The sequence below is a fragment of the Euphorbia lathyris genome, chromosome 3 (genome assembly GCF_963576675.1).
Source record: "Euphorbia lathyris chromosome 3, ddEupLath1.1, whole genome shotgun sequence".
NCBI lineage: Eukaryota > Viridiplantae > Streptophyta > Magnoliopsida > Malpighiales > Euphorbiaceae > Euphorbia > Euphorbia lathyris.
In genome coordinates this window covers 101,519,471-101,534,700 of record NC_088912.1, presented here as the reverse complement: position 1 = coordinate 101,534,700, position 15,230 = coordinate 101,519,471, and positions in this window count along the sequence as shown.

Sequence of the window (15,230 nt, the reverse complement as noted above, 5' to 3'; positions counted from 1 at the left end):
ATTAGCTACAATCACTTTACTATGATAAAAATATTGTAACAAATTGAATTATTTAGCTACAAAATAACTTATTTATTACAATATTATAAATAAACAAAAACGGAAGAAAGTAATGGATGATTTTCTTCAAATAAAAAAATATGGTAAGTAAAAAAAGTCAAAACACAATCATTATAAAAATATATATATCAAAACACATGATAAACCTCTTAAACTTTTAAAATTTTGAAATTAAGCCTCCAATTTTTAATTTTCACACACATTGAAGGGTTCAATGTTTATGAAATTATAGTTTAAGGATCCAAATTGGAAAAACTAATAATTAGAAAATCAATCTTTGAAATCCTAAAAATTGAGGAGCTTAATTATATGTTTAGCCTTAAACTAATTATTTATTATTTCTATTAATGCATATAGGGGTGAGCGAACCCGAAGCAAAAAACGAAAACTGAAAAACCGAACCGAAAAAATCAAACATATATATATTTCGGTTCGGTTCAAATTTCTCAACAATTTCGAATTTTGGTTTGGTTTGAGTATAAACCGAACAAAACCAAACACAAAATTACCCTATTTTTTATGCAATTTTTAATAAAAGCCAAGCAAAAAAAAGAGTAAAATTAACCTTATTAAAATTAAACTAACTAAGCTCAACACCGTGTACAGAAGAATGGAATAATTAATTGGGATAAGGTACCAAAATAAGGCAAAGGTTTTTGGGGAAGTACAAATTTAGGCTCTACGTTTAAAATAGCATCAATATAGGCTTAACGTTTACAACATAACATCAATTTAGGCTTACGTTTACAACGTATCATCAATTTAGGAATTACTAACAGAACGTGACACGTCATCCATTAAGTTTGTCAACTCAGCGCCATGTCACATAAGGTACCAAAATAGGTCTAAGGTTTGTAGAAAGTACCAATTTAGACCTCACGTATAAAATAACACCAATATAGGCTTAACTTTTACAAAATAATACAAATTTAAGCTTAACGTAACGTAACATATAGTAATATATAATAACATAGCGTAACCTAGTGTAGCGTAACGTTACGTTACGTTACGTTACGCTATGTTATTATATAGCGTAACGTAATGTAACGTAATGTAACGTAACATAACGTAACGTAATGTAACGTACAGACACGTACAATAACGTAACGTAACATATAGTAATGTAAGTTAACGTATAGTAACATACAGAAACGTTCAATAAGGCACAATAACGTAACGTAGCATATAGTAAGGTAGCGTAACATAACGTAACGTAACGTAACGTAACGTAACGTAACGTAACATGATGTGACGTGACGTAACATAACGTAATGTAATGTAACATGACGTGACGTAACGTAACATGACGTGATGTGACGTAATGTAATGTGACGTAACGTAACATGACGTAACGTAACGTAGCGTACCGTAACGTAACATAACGTAACGTAACGTAACATAACGTAACGTATAGTAATGTAACGTAACGTAAAGTAGCGTAACGTAACTTAGAGTAAGATAACGTAATATAACGTAGCGTAACATAACGTAATGTAACTTAGAGTAAGATAACGTAACGTAGCGTAACGTGACGTGACGTAAAGTAACATAACGTGACGTAACGTAATGTAACGTAACGTGACATGACATAACATAATTTGACGTAACGTAACGTCACGTAATATAATGTAACGTGGCGTGACGTGACGTGACGTAACGTGACGTGACGTGACGTAACCTAACGTAGCGTAACTTGACGTAACGTAACGTGACGTAACGTAACGTGACATACAATAGCTTATAATAACGTAACGTAACATACAATAACTTATAATAATGTAACGTAACGTAACATGATGTAACGTAATGTAACGTAACATAACTTGACATAACGTAACGTAACGTGACATAGCGTGACATAACGTAACGTAACGTAACGTAACGCAGTGTAACTTTATATAACGTGACACAATGTAATGTAACTTATGTAACATTGTGTAACGTAACGTAATTGTTAATCGAGACATTATATTATGTTAAATTATTATTGTTTTCTATGGAAAATATTTAACATAATTGGTAATCCAAGCACCATGAATGATTTAAAAAATAACACTATGAATAATCATTATATAATCTAATATATTAATAATTAATTTACCTTATCAAATTTTCATTCTGTTGTGGTTTTTTATTCTATTTATTAAACGTGGGTTCATCAACAACCCACGAATTATTATTTTTACTAATTATTATTAAATACAATAACTGTTTTTCATGGATTGACCTTTTTCCTTCTCCACTTTCGCCATTATATCTATATTTTGCTGGTCGATTTATCTCATTATTTGGGAGGGAAATCAAAATCATGAAAATCCCTCCAAATTTTGATTGTAAATTTTCGTTCCACCAATACATCCCGCCTTAATTTATGCATTAAATATATCTTACTACTTCATTTACTAATTTTATTTCGTTCCTTTGCAGTTTTACTTGAAGACGATAGATTTTGTACAGATTATATTAAAGGTATGAGAACAATCCCCTTCATCCCCTCTTTGATTTGTTGATCAATATTGAATCAATTGCATCTCTAAATCAAATTATATTATTTATTGTTACTTTTTCCAGGTGAAAAATAAACTCCAAAATTATCCAGTGAAGTTTTGGTATTCAAATTCAATTTTAAGGTATTACTTTCAAATCTTCAACAATTGAATTTTACTTATTTGATGGCTATATATTTTTATTGACATATACTTATTGTCTTCTAGTTTTTAATATTTTACTTGGAATAAAAAATATCCTGACATCTTTTTCATTTGCTTTAGTTGTTCTAACCTTTCTTTGGATATTATTTTGAAATTGTTGTTTAATTTTTGCAGGCCATGAACGATTTTTAAGAAGATGTCCAAGACTTTATTGGACGTGAAGCTTCACTTTAGAGATATTGAACATATGTTTTTAAATAGATTTATCAATAATATGTAATTTTAAAAAGTATATCTCAATAGTTTTTGGTTTATATTTGTTGTTTGGGACAAATGAATATCTTAAAATTGTTCTGTTCGAATGATTGTTCATAATAGTTTATGAATATAAATGCATCTTGTTGTCATGATTTTTCTATAACTATTATGGTTGCTAGTTTTGAAACTAAAAATTACATAGAATGGCTAATATTATTCGTATTCAAGTATAAAATTAAAATTTATAGCTAATACATATCTTATTTGCTATGATATTTTTAATTTGAAGCAATAAGTTCCAGTTATTTTGTTACAAAATTAATTTCAAACCAGAGGATTTAGCTATGATTTTTGTAAGCTTATGGCTAAGACATACGAAAATTTGTTGCAAATAAGTTAATTTAATTAGCTACAAACATTGTTAAAAATAGCTAAAATACTTTGTAACTATTTAAATTAATATTTTGCTACAAGTTTAATATTTTCATTGCAATAGATAATATTAATTTAGCCATATTTTTTATATTTTGTAGCTATATATATTAGTTATTAGTTACAGTTAACTTAAATTACGTAGCTAAAGCTTTAGCTACGCCACTTCTAGCTACGACAAGCTACGAAATATTTTATTGTAGCTAAATCATTTTGTCACAAGACTTTTTTACTCTACCCCCAATTTTACCGTGGCTATAGATGTTATTTGTTGTAGTGATTTCAATGTTGAATCTGGAACAAATATTTTATAAAAAATAAATTAGAATATAACAACACATAAAATTATTAGATATACTTTTTGTTTAAATGGATAATTTACTAATAGCTTTTCTTTAATACTATTGTAACGATTGGGTTCTTAGATAGTATTGGAGTAAAATACTTGAACAAAAGGCGGCTTAAAGAATCACAATAAAGGCACAAATGAATTGAGTTTTATATTGGAAATAGAGTGGAAGTGAACTATATTACTAAAAACTAAAAAGGTAACTGTGTCGCGGACTGGATGGCGAATTATGCAGGAAGTTTACTCATGGGTCTTCACGAGTGTGAGGTGCCCATGCAGGCATCCTCGATATCTTATTTTCTGATATTTGTGGTACTTGTCTTCCTAGGATGACTAGTATCACTTAGCTTGTTTTTTGTTGTGCTCCGGGGTTTCATCCCCTCCATTAAGATCCAAAAAAAAAAAACTAAAAATTAAAAAGTGTTTCTAATATATATGTATGTATTTTAATGTCATCGTCTCGTCCAAGCAAGGTTGTAAAAATCCTTAATAAAAAAAAGGCAAAAAGCATTCTGAGGCTCCTGATCTTTCATTATTTGGTGCACTAAGTCCTTGATCTTTTATTTAGACACATTGAGCCCCTGATCTTTCATTGTTTAGTGCATTAAGCCCTCGATCTTTCATTTAGACACATTGAGTCCTTGATCTTTCATATATGGGTGTATTGGGCCCTTTCGTAAATCAATTCATATATGAATGTATTAAGGGCCTGTTTGGTTAGGTTTATATAACCGCAACGTTTAGCATTTTCTCTGGACACTGCAACATTTTGAAGCTTTTCCGAAAAGCTCTTCTTTAGAGTTTTTCATGAACATCTGTTTGCCAACCTGGTTGGGATATCCGTTGGGCTAGGTCTGTATTTCAAAAAAAAATGAACATCTGTTTGTAGTTACTTGTTAATGACAAAATTATCCTTCTTATTTCCACAAAATCTGTTCCTTTTTAACATTATTTTTATTTTTAGAACATAATTATCGAAAAACAAGGTTTTATTGCGTTCAATAAATTTTTTATTTTTTATTTATATTATTTTTATTAATTTGTATAATATATTTTTTATTTTATAATTTATTTGTTGATTAATTTAAAACATATCCATATTAGACATTTTAAATACTAACAGCAACAGTTCAGTATAATTTTACCAAACACTAATAGTTAAACAGCTAATAACAAACAACTTACTACAACCGCAAACAACTAACATCAACAGCAACATATATTAGCTATCAGTTGAATCAAGCATGCCCTTAATACACTCATATATGAATTGGTTTACGGAGTGGCCTAATACACCCATATATGAAAGATCAAGGGCTCAATGTGTCTAAATGAAAGATCGATGGCTTAATGCACTAAACAATGAAAGGTCAGGAGCTCAATGTGTCTAAATAAAAGATTTAGGGCTTAATGCACCAAACAATGAAAAATCAGGGGGCTCAGGATGCTTTTTGCCTAAAAAAGCAAGGTTGTAAAAAGCCTTAGGTGCTAGTTGGACGGAGAGAGTACCGGAAATCAATAGAGGATTAATTAGATTTGTATTTTTGTATTTTTTAATTTTTAATAAATAAATTATTATATAAATATAATTAAAACATAAAATATAATAATATAAAATATTTAAGATGGAAAAACATATATATTTTAATATTTGTTATATTAATATACATTAAAAAAAATAAAAATATGAAAATCCAATAATATTAATAACAATATTTGTTCAAATCAATTTTAATTCTTCCACTTTTTAATTTTGAGGTTATTTAGACGTTGTTTTGTGAGTAGAGAGAAAGCTCCGAAAATAATGGTTTTGAAAAATAAAAATTCGTTTTCATAGCAAATGTGATACTGTAATAAATAACTTTAATTCTTAAATTTTCTATTTTGAGATTTTTAATGGTCATTTTTATAGTGGCAAACTAAACAATTTTTATTTTTAACAAAACAAAAACGGTAGTCCCCATTTGTAAAAAACATTCAAAATACCAAATTGACCAAAAAAAAAAATTGAAAGCACATAGATTTTTTTTACACTTTATCCAAATAAATATCATTAATCGAAGAATATTTGCCATGGTGATGCTGGAAATTAATATTCTAGCTTCCAAAATGTAAAGTCACATCTATTTTTACAAAAAGTTAATGCTCATTTGATTCGATTATATCCATGAACTTTTTTTTTACTTTAAATATATGATGAAGAGATATTATATATATATAGAAATTCTGAAAATATATTTCTGAAACTTAACTTATCCCATTAACTTTATTTTATCCTATATTGATGTGCTTTCCTTTTTGGGTGCAGTGATGTTGAATTTCAGGATTATTTACATATATATATATATATGCTCATGTGGTTTCGTTGATGTGTAGATAGGTACTTGTGGTATTTCTTTTTGCAAACATAATACTGTGTTTTGCAAAATTTTATATTTTGATGCACTTTGTCGGAATTTGGCCGATAACGACCTCAAAATGAAAATTTTCAATAGTTAAATGATATTTTAAGCAACTTTAATTCTTCAACTTTTTAGGTTTGAGGCTATTTATGTGTTATTTTTTTGTGATAGAAAATTACTGTTTAGAAAGAGAAAACTCCAAAAATGATGATTTTGAAAAATTAAAAATATGTTTCCATAGTAAATATGATACTAACAAATTTAATTCTTGAAAATTTCATTTTGAGGCCATTGTCAGTTAAATTTGGCAAAGTAAAAAAACATGTAAAATTTTGCAACTACAGAACTGTTTTTGCAAAAAAAAAAATAACCACAGATATCCATTTGTAAATCAATGATACTACAAGGACTATATAGGTAATTAACCTTAAATATATTTCATATTGATTCTTCACCTGATGATGGATATTATGATAAGAAATTTTAAAGTAACTTTAATGAAAAAAAAAGCAATTGAAAGAAAGAAAAAGTAGATTATGCTTTGAAGATGTGGATAACATATTTGAGGAGCAATGATATTCTTTTGAGATGTGCTTGTTGTTTAAAGGGAGAATTTACTAATAGTTTTTCTTTAATAAGTATAGGAGTAAAATGCATGAACAAAAGCGGCTTAAAGAATGACGATGAGTAAAAATGAATTGAGTCTCATATCAGAAATGAAGAGGAAGTGATTGAATTATATTAGTAAAAAAATATAATCCGTAATTTCTTTGGTTCTTCGGCGTATTTGGAGCGCAATTCGTGAAGCGGCAAATCAGGGTCGTGGTTTTACTTGGAATTCTTCTGTGGAATTACAAATTCTTAGGGAATTGAAAATTGATAGAAGATTTCCTAAGCGATCTCGTATTATTCTTATGGTTTGGCAGCGTCCATCGGTTGCTTGGACTAAGGTTAATATTGATGCTTCTGTTTTGGGTAGTCCAGTTGTTGCAGGTTGTCGTGGTATTTACCGTTCCTCAAATGGTATGTTCCTTAGTGCTTTTGCATTCCCGTTTGACATTTCTTTTGCTTTTTTAGCTGAGTTGAAGGCTGCCATTTATATGGCTTTTGACAAAGGTTGGCGTCACCTTTGGTTAGAGAGTGACTCGACTTATGTTGTTTAGTTATTGCGTAGTAAGTCGACTATTTTTCCTTGGGTGGTTCGTCAGAGTTGGATTGATTGTTTATCAAAATTAGATTCCATGCAATTTGTCATTTCTCACATTATCGTGAAGGAAATGCGGTTACTGATTCTCTTGTCTCTTTTGGTCATATGGTTGATAGTTTGCATTGGTGGGATTTAATTCCTGATTTTTATTGCCCGACTTCGCTTGACATGGTTTTATTTTGAACTTTTGTATTTGGTTCCTTATAACTTTCATTTTCTTCTTTAATAATATTGGTTCGGGTTTGCTGTGATTTCCAGATGTGCCAGCATAACTAGGATATCTGTTTTTTGCACTCTCTCGCGAATCGGCCTTCAATCAAAAAATATTAGTAAAAAAATATTTTTCGAATACATGTACATGCATCTTAAAGTCATCAAATTCAAGCAAGGTTGTAAAAACGTTTAGACGTTAATCGAATGAAGAGTCCGAAAACCAATCAAGGATTAATCAGATTTGTATTTTTATATTTTTTAATATCCAATAAATAAATTATTATATGAATACAATTAGAATAGGGGTTACATTATGTAAAAATAATAATAATATAAAATATTTAAAATAGAAAAATATATATATTTTATTGTTTATTTCATTGATCTCCTTAAAAAAATAAAAATATATGAATATAATAATAATAACAAAATGTTCCAATAGAATAGAATTAATATCCTTAAAAATAATTTTTTTTTTATAGTTTGAGGTTTTGTTTTAGTTTTTAGTTATTTATTATTTTATTTACAATTAAAAAATTGATATAAAATTCTAAGATTGGCTTTTTTTAAAAGCATCATCTGGATCTGCTTAGGGTCGTTGACACAGGCAGTCAAATATAGCTAAACCTATTTATACTGTTTAATTTGAAGAAATTGGGATGGTGTTCTACATATTGCCGCCTAGATCGATTTTTAGAAAACTGGATCAAAGGAATGAGACTTGGATTGAAATGGATAGTGTTATTATAATTGATATCAAAGTCTGAGTTTATAATGGTTCAGCACAAACTAGAAAGATGTATGTGGATCTATATATATATATAGGGTTGTTCTCAATGGTGATGACTAATTTCCATATATGGTGAGTGTTTAATAGCTATTGCATCAAAATCACTAGATTTAAATTTATTATTTAATGTTATAAAAAAGACTATCTGATGATATGGCAGCCACTTATAATTTAATTAAATAATTAAAAAAACAAAGCTTTTTACTATTCCCATGTATATGAATCCAATTTCCAAGAATACCTATATATCCAATTTTTTATAAAGCTGGGTGCTTTTTTTTAAAGGATAGAATCAATTTAATCCAACCCACTTCCCTTTATAATGATTAATGGCAATTAATGCTACCCATAAATTTCCAGTAAAGCTAGATTTTTTCTATATAATTTTTAATTCTTGATTTTAATTAGTAAAAATATTAGTGATTCTTTTTATAAATAAATAATGGTAAATAATTTATTAGTTCTCTAGTTTTTACTTAACACACTGTTTAGTCCCTTTATTTTGAAAAACATATTATAAGATTCCTAACTTTTATTAATATTAATCCTTTAATCATTTTATCTAGTTTTTTTAGACTTGTAATCCATATATTTTGGCATAAATAGGTATATATAAAATAATAGAATAACATAGTCAACTTGTATTATACTGTGGTTGTCCTAAAAGCTAAGATATGTGCGGTTAAAAATCTTAAAAAATAGATAAAGTGAAGGAGAGGGGATTTTCTAGAGTTTCTCACTCTAAAACATTTTTTTAGAGAGAGAAAGTGAATTTTTTGGGAAAAAACATTTTTTTTCCTAAGAAATTGAAAATTCCTAACAGTTGAATATTTTACCAAAACACCAAAAAACATCAAAAAATCATAACTCGTGGAATCAACCGACATCAGCCGTCAATACCGAACTTGAGGTATTATCCCAACGTATTTAAAGAATGTGAATAACGGATATCGTTAATATAGTCTTTTGAACCGAGATATAACTATCCTTAATACCAAACCGACTTGTACTAATACGTGCTTATGTCATAACGTATTTCCTGAACATGTACCTTCTTCGGGACACGGAAAGGGACCAGGCGGGTCGCACAAGTTCATTCATATGAGATGACTAAGTCGTCTTTAGTTCAAATCGTTTCGGTGCTTTGGGATATTTTATATATCGGTTTAAGAGTATATATTAACGTATTGTTTCATTTTCCTTACACATTTTAGGATTAGACACGTATCATGGCAATTTGAAAACACGAATTGATTCATTCATCACGTCAAAAATAGTAACGCGTAATCCCATGGCAACTTCTAAGACTACTATATGCTGACACGGCTGATCGCGGGACCTCACAGGACCGCACAAATTCGCCCCTAACGAATGGATCGGGACCCTTTGGCGCCTTACTGCAAGGGGGAACTTACACTAGCCTCTTTCGAGCGACGAATGGACTCTCAATAGAGGTTTCATGGAAATTAGCCAAAAGGTTTGCAATAATGATTATGGATGCATACGAAAAGAAATAATACGATATGTCCCTGTTATGGGCTTAATACACGCCTTCCGGAATCAAATTTCTTGCTTCCCCAGCAGAGTCGCCACTTGTAGGTGCCGCGGCCTCGCCCGGGCGAACCAGGGGGTGGACACCGTTGACGACAGATGCTGTGATTGGCGCCGAAAGCAACCAATTGCGGAATCAATTCTGCTCGGTAGGGCCAGAGCTCGGAGTATGGAAGAGTCACCATCCACGAATGGGAAATGAACACCGATCCCTTGCGGGAGACCGGTGAGGGTTCGAGAAATTTGGGTACGAGCCGAGAAGGCTAGCTCCTTTCCGGAGAAAGGCTACTAGGCACCCCGACATCGCCCGGTTCTGAACCACCGGCCTCCTACTTAGCATGTTAGGCGCTAACGGTCTCATCGTATATTTCTTTAAGTTAAAAATTCATTTGAAACATTTTCTTTCTCGTTTTGAAAGCTGTTTTGAGCATATATTATTGAAAGCCACTTTAGTAAAAAATCACCCATTTACATGAATTTACAGTATATGGAGGAAAGAGGGAGATAGAAGAAAGAATTAGTTTATTTACAACGTGAGTTATGCTTTATATTGTATATTAACTCTACAATAATCTCAATCCCCAAAAGAAGGTTTATTTACATGGTTCGTGCCTTAATTTTCGTTGGAACGTTTTAGGCACGTTTTAGAACCCCGTTGATTTACATGCTTTTCACTCGAATTGTCGTTGAAACGACCCGAGCGTTAGAAAACGTGGCATAAGAAGTTTTAACTCAAAAACATGATTAAACATACAAGTCCATTTATTTTTGTACAAAACCGTTTAGTTGGGAAAATGATTCAAAACTATATTATTTACAAGCAAAACGATTTTAATTACAAGGTTTGCTTAACCCGTCGTTGGAACGGATTAAGATTTCAAAACCTGATATTTTGGAAGTCGTTTGAATAAAGAACCAAAAATCTTTTATTTACATTTGGAATCTCTAAAATCCTTTAGTTTAAATAATCAAGTTGAAATCTCTTTTTTGTGGTTTATTTTCCCCCTTTCACTCAATTAATCCACACTTGAACACAATCTCAATGATGATCAATTTAAATCCTCAAAACTCACCCAATAGGACTCAATTGAAATATATATATAGGCGTCAAAAGAAAGGTAAATGTACGTACTTACATATATGTATATCGGAGTAAAAAATGGTAAAAATACATATGGATTAAAAATAAGATTAGAAAAATAATAATAATACATATACTGTAGTTATTAATAAGTAAAAATGGTAATAAATATAATATTAGATATGATACACTTTTATTCCAATTTAAAAATATGTAAAAGTACCCGCTATCCTCACTTCCTTTAAAAACAAAGTAAATTTACTTTGTTTCAATAACGAATATTATTGCGACATGTGTCAAATTAATTTAAAATAAATTAAATTATATTAAAAGTTGACATGCTATTACAGGTTACCACTAAATAGGGAAAATTAAAATTACACAATGTAGAATATAATTCTATCCACCAAACTACTTTACGGAAATTGACACTACTTTACGGAAAATCTAAAAAACCTTTACAAATTTCCGTAACATTTCTATAATTTTCCGTAAATTCATTATTTTTTGTTAAATTATTAATAAAAAAATAATTTTAATTACATCCACCAAACCACTTTACGAAAATTAACATTACTTTACGGAAAATCTAAAAAACCTTTACAAATTTCCGTAATATTTCTATAATTTTCTGTAAATTAATTATTTTTTGTTAAATTATTAATAAAAAAATAATTTTAATTCTATCCACCAAACCACTTTACGAAAATTAACACTACTTTACGGAAAATCTATAAAACCTTTACAAATTTCTGTAACATTTGTATAATTTTACGTAAATTAATTATTTTTTGTTAAATTATTAAAAAAAAATTTTAATTATATCCACCAAACCACTTTACGAAAAATTAACACTACTTTACGGAAAATCTATAAAACATTTACAAATTTCCGTAACATTTGTATAATTCTACGGAAATTAATTATTTTTGGTAAATTATTAGTAAAAAATAATTTTAATTCTATCCACCAAACAACTTTACGTAAATTGACACTACTTTACGAAAAATCTAAAAAAAAAATTACAAATTTTCGTAAAATTTTTATAATTTTACGTAAATTAATTATTTTTTGTTAAATTATTAATAAAAAAATAATTTTAATTCTATCCACCAAACCACTTTACGAAAATTGACATTACTTTACGGAAAATGTATAAAACATTTACAAATTTCCATAACATTTCTACAATTTTACGTAAAGTAATTATTTTTTATTAAATTATTAATAAAAAATAATTTTAGTTCTATCCATCAAATCACTTTACGAAAATTGACACTACTTTACAGAAAATCTAGAAAACTATTACAAATTTCCGTAACATTTCTACAATTTTACGTAAATTAATTATTTTTTGTTAAATTATTAATAAAAAAATAATTTTAATTCTATCCACCAAACCACTTTATGTAAATTGACACTACTTTACCGAAAATCTATAAAACCTTTACAAATTTCCGTAATATTTGTATAATTTTTTGTAAAATAATTATTTTTGGTAAATTATTAATAAAAAAATAATTTTAATTCTATCCACCAAACCATTTACGTAAATTGACACTACTTTACGGAAAATCTATAAAACCTTTACAAATTTCTGTAACATTTCTATAATTTTACGGAAATTAATTATTTTTTGTTAAATTAGTAATCAAAAATAATTTTAATTCTATCCACAAAACCACTTTACGAAAATTGACACTACTTTACGGAAAATCTATAAAACCTTTACAAATTTCTGTAACATTAGTACAATTTTACGTAAAGCAATTATTTTTCCGTAAAATATTAATAAAAATAATTTTAATTCTATCCACTAAACTATTTTAAATAATTGCAATACTTGACGTAAAATCCATAAAATCTTTACAAATTTTCATAACATTTGACAATTTTACGTAAGTTAATTTTTCGAGAGTTTTTTTTTTTGCGCTTTAGTTAATATATCAGTAGATTAGTTAGATGTAGCAACCGATATTTTGAAATCTTTTATTTCTGATGTAATATTATGCTGAATTTTTTTTAGGGTTTAGGAGTTATTTGTTCTAAATAAGCAACTTGAGGAGTTATTTATTCCACTTGAGCAATTTGATGAGTTATTTGTTTAAAATAGGATTAAGGTGCAAAAATACCCCTAACGTTTTGGGCCAGGATCAATTTTACCCCTAACGTCTAAAACGGTGCAATTTTACCCTTAACTTTGGAAAGGAGCAATTTTACCCATAACGTTGATAAATTGGTTCAATTTGAGAAATAATTGATTAAACTATCTTCTCGGTCATGAATTTTGTCATTTACATTTCACATGTGCATCATTTTATCAGTAACAGATCGCAAGCATATGTTGGGATGTGAAAATAAAAATAAAAAAATATACTGTCTTTTTGTACGAACTAGACAAAAAAATCAGCGAATTTATAAATATTAATCTCCAATTCTATTATTAAATTATAAAAAATATGAAATCTCTTTTTTAAAAACGAATTGTTATACAATTGGTGCAGAATAAGAAACAAAAATATATGTGTTTTATAATAGTGTCTGAAATTAATCCAATTTATTAACATTAGGGGTAAAATTGCTCATGGCTTCTAACGTTGGGGGTAAAATTGTACCATTTTAGACGTAGGGGTAAAATTGCTCATAATCTAAAACGTTAGGGGTATTTTTGCACCTTAACCCTTTAAAATAAGCAAGGTGGGGGATAAATTATCACAAATCTAAATTCGGGGGTCAGTTACGTAAAATTATAAAAATGTTACGGAAATTTGTAAATGTTTTATAGATTTTCCGTAAAGTAGTGCTAATTTACGTAAAGTTGTTTGGTGGATAGAATTAAAATTATTTTTTATTAATAATTTACCAAAAAATAATTAATTTACGTAAAATTATAGAAATGTTACGGAAATTTGTAAAGGTTTTATAGATTTTCCGTAAAGTAGTGTCAATTTACGTAAATGGTTTGGTGGATAGAATTTAAATTATTTTTTATTAATAATTTACCAAAAATAATTATTTTATGTAAAATTATTCAAATATTACGAAAATTTGTAAACGTTTTATAGACTTTCGGTAAAGTAGTGTCAATTTACGTAAAGTGGTTTGGTGGATATAATTAAAATTATTTTTTTAATAATTTAATAAAAAATAATTAATTTATGTAAAATTATACAAATGTTACGGAAATTTGTAAAGGTTTTATAGATTTTTTGTAAAGTAGTGTTAATTTTCGTAAAGTGGTTTGGTGGATAAAACTAAAATTATTTTTTATTAATAATTTAACAAAAAATAATTAATTTACGTAAAATTATAGAAATGTTACGGATTTGTAAAGGTTTTATAGATTTTCTGTAAAGTAGTGTCAATTTTCGTAAAGTGGTTTGGTGGAAAAATTAATTTTATTAATAATTTAATAAAAAATAATGAATTTCTGTAGAATTATACAAATGTTATAGAAATTTGTAAAGGTTTTATAGATTTTTTGTAAAGTGATTTGATGGATATAATTAAAATTATTTTGTTATTAATAATTTAATAAAAAATAATTAATTTACGAAAAATTATAGAAATGTTACGAAAAATTGTAAAGATTTTTTTAGATTTTCTGTAAAGTAGTGTTAATTTTCGTAAAGTGGTTTGGTGGATATAATTAAAATTATTTTTTTATTAATAATTTAATAATAAATAATTAATTTACAGAAAATTATAGAAATGTTATGGAAATTTGTAAAGGTTTTTTAGATTTTCCATAAAGTAGTGTTAATTTTCGTAAAGTGATTTGGTGGATATAATTAAAATTATTTTTTATTAATAATTTAACAAAAAATAATTAATTTACGGAAAATTATAGAAATGTTACGGAAATTTGTAAAGGTTTTTTAGATTTTCCGTAAAGTAGTGTTAATTTTCGTAAAGTGGTTTGGTGGATATAATTAAAATTATTTTTTTATTAATAATTTAACAAAAAATAATTAATTTACGGAAAATTATAGAAATATTACGAAAATTTGTAAAGGTTTTTTTAGATTTTCCGTAAAGTAGTGTCAATTTTCGTAAAGTAGTTTGGTGGATAGAATTATATTCTACATTGTGTAACTTTAATTTTCCCTATTTAGTGGTAACCTGTAATAGAAGGTCAACTTTTAATATAATTTAATTTATTTTAAATTAATTTGACACATGTCGCAATACTATTCGTTATTGAAACAAAGTAAATTTACTTTGTTTTTAAAGGAA